General features: G+C 46.5%; 1 pseudogene; it reads left to right on the top strand.

The window, feature by feature from the left end:
• The first annotated feature begins 475 nt into the window (after nt 1-475).
• Nucleotides 476-2725, top strand: LOC137378576 (myc proto-oncogene protein-like; annotated as a pseudogene).
• Nucleotides 2726-3330: the final 605 nt, after the last annotated feature.

The following is a 3330-nucleotide window of genomic DNA, read 5'->3' on the forward strand; positions in this document are numbered from 1 at the left end:
GAGGACCAGAAAGATCCCGCAAGGCTATGGAAAGTACTAGAAGACCAGCTCTGGGTAAGAGTGAATTTTAGAATTCACCACCAGGAATTGATGTCCTGCAGGCAATAGCCACAGGAATCAATAGACCAATTTATCAGTAGATGCCGTAGTAAGGGCAACTAATGCGATTTTTCAGAAACTGAGCTGTCAGAGTGACTAATGGAGCTGGTGATTGTCTCAACACCCATTGAAGCATTTCAAAAAGACCCCTTGGGAAAAAAGAAGGGTCACAGCATTGATGTGCTGCTAGAAGATGGCAGGAAATATGAAGCAATTGTAGCTGGTCAACAGCATTTGTAAGCACTAAGTGCAGCCAACAGTATCGGCATAATAATCTGGTTGCAAAAAGCAAGCTAGCTGTGTGATAAGTGTAGTTTGTCCCACTCACTGTGAAGTTGTCCTGCATTTCAAGACCTGTGCAAGGTGTGCGGTGCAAATGGACAGTGGGCCCACCTATGCAAGAGATCTGGCTCCAAAGACGCAGCTAGAAGTCACATTAGGACACAAAGAAACAGAAGACAGGTGCAGCAACAGGATAATAGCAGCAAGGACAGTACCAGAAACCTGCGTAAATGCAAACCAATACAATAAGTCCTCAGCAATATAGACCAGAGGCAAGGCTCAGACTGAAGCGATTCTTAGCCAGAAGATGAGCAGGCATTTCTCATTGTGAACCTGATACATTGAGCTGGATTTTACCAGCCCCCCGACATCGGGGGTTGTGGCGGGGGAGGGGCCTGGAAAACACCTCTGGGAGAGGCCCACCTTGGGCCTGACTGCTGGGAAGGCCCCACCCCACATTACCAGCGGTGGCGAGGACTCATGGTGGCTACCCCCCCCCGGGCCGCTCAATGATTGTAACTTAATTTAAATATTTAAATAAATGCTAATTAATGCATAAGTACATACTTCATCGCAATGGCCATCTCACTTCAATATTCCAGCCGGTTGCCAGAACTCCCGCACCTTTGGATCTCTGCTCAGAGATTCGAGGTGGAAGACTGGTGGGGAGGGGGAAGGAGTGAAGTTTTCAGGGCAGGGAGGAGGGCGGGGAAAATTCTTGCTATTGGTTGAGGGGATGGTGGGAAGGGGTTGAAGGTCAAAGTTAATAAAGTTCGAGGGGGGACGTTAGGGATTGAAAAGTTTACTTTTTTGGTGGGGGGAGTGGGCAATTTATAGATTGATTAGCCATTGGGGGGTGGAAGAGGGAATTGAAACTGCTAATAATGTTTTAATTTTATGTTTTACAGACATGTATCTTTAAAAATTAAAATGGACCTGAAGGGCTTGAAACCCTTTAAAAACGGCGCCGGTGCCTGCGCGGTAGCGCCGGAGGCCGTTGTCGGGGACGGATCGCCTGCCCCTCTACATCATCAGGGGAGGGTGTGCTGCCCCCTCCATGTAAATGAGCCCCCGTGCTAAATATGGTGGCTGCTCAGCAGGGCAAATCCCGCACATGAGCCCCACCACTTATGAAGCTTGCCACTGAAATCAGCAACGAGGTGGAAAAATCCAGCCCATTGTGTTGATGAAGTCAAACAACTGGAAGCTGTTGCTACTATTAACATCATTCGCCCAAAGAAAGTTGGAAAACACACACTCAGGATTAAGATTTAGTGCAAATATCCGACCGTCCGAATCCTGAAGGATATGTACTGGGGTGGTTGGAAATTATTGATACAACTGCAAACTGCAAAGTTAACTGCATACAATGGTGAGTAGTATACTGACAATCCAGTGCAGCTATGGCAAGTCAGCATGGAAGGCACAAATATTTTAGCTCGTAGACATAAGCAGACCAGCAGTGGCAGGACTACCAGCGTGTAAGGATCTCAACATCGTGACTATCCACAAGATCACCAAGGTACCCATTATAGCAGAAGAGACCAAGGATACCCGCATTGAGTCAGTCCAGGACTTCCAACAAATGTACCCAGACAGGTTTGACGCTATAAGAGATTTCAAGAGCGATGCGTCAGGGAGGATGCACTCCCCGTCTTCAGCCCCCAGATGACTCAGATTGAGTGACAGTTCTTCCAGGATCTCAGTGCTTTTGGTTTGCAGAGTATCAGCACCTTCTCAGAGACACCACCATCAAGAGAATGAAGATCGAACTTCAGATGGTGAAAGTTCTTTGTCAACAGTCAGTGTTTCTTCGCACTCCAGCGACTCAGAAGAAGAGATTGACGTTGTAACCAGTGAGAAGCAAAGGCTGGCAGTGGGGAGCATTGCCAAGGGGAAATCTCCAAGGACAGGAACCCGCTCGCAGACTCTGGCCAGCATCATACAGTGCAGTCTGGAAATCCAGCAACAGCACAACTATGCCGTGCTCTCACCTCTGCTCTCTAGAGAATGGCCAGCACCAAAATGAGCCAGAATAGACAGGCACCTCAATGAGGCCAAGTACTCTTCCCCCAACAAGTCCTGGACCTTGAGCCCCAGGCCTTCAGACACAGAGAATGAGGAGAGGCGAAGGACACACCATGTCCTCAAGAGGCAGAGGAGGAATGAGTTGAAGCATTGTCTGTTCGCTGTTCGAGATGCGGTGTCGGAACTTTCCAAGAATGACAAGGCTTCAAAAGTAGTCATCCTGAGAAAAGTAACGAAATATATTGGCAGGCTGAAGGCAGAGCAACAGAAGCTGAATGCAGAGAGGGAGAAACTTCAGAAAAAACAGCAACAGCTGAGATGCAAAAATTCTCCGAGATGCAGGAGACACAGCTCCGACAGCCAAGGGTGAAATCCACATCCCCAGAAGGTTATACCATAACAACATCCAGAAGAGTTGTCAAACCACCAAAACGATATATGGACTTTTAAGCTTCTGCAATTGTAAATTTCACAATCCTTATCTTTACACTTGTAAATTTTATTGTCTCTATCCCTATATAACTAATTTTGATATTGTCCAACTTTATGTATTTTTACTTGTAGCGTCTGAGACCAATCTTTGGAAAGGAAGGGGATGTTGCATGATCGCTTTAAGAGTGATGTCCCTTTAAGAACACAGTATGCTAATGAGCTAAATACCAGGATGTAGTCATGTGACTAGAAGCCACACTATCTCTGCACTGTTAACACCCTGGAGAAAGGTTCTGTGTATAGTTTGCTCTGCATTGTGTGTATTAGTTTAGCTGTATATAAACCTTCTAGAGATCTTCAAGGAAGTGGAATCCACATACCTCATTGTGTTGCTTAAGATAACACAAAGAAATTCATGACAGCACCCACTTCCACTGGAGGTGTGAAATGCTTTGGTTGGCACATTAGAGGATGGCTAAGGAACTGAGG

Source organism: Heterodontus francisci, chromosome 17, assembly GCF_036365525.1.
Source record: "Heterodontus francisci isolate sHetFra1 chromosome 17, sHetFra1.hap1, whole genome shotgun sequence".
In the NCBI taxonomy this organism is placed as follows: domain Eukaryota; kingdom Metazoa; phylum Chordata; class Chondrichthyes; order Heterodontiformes; family Heterodontidae; genus Heterodontus; species Heterodontus francisci.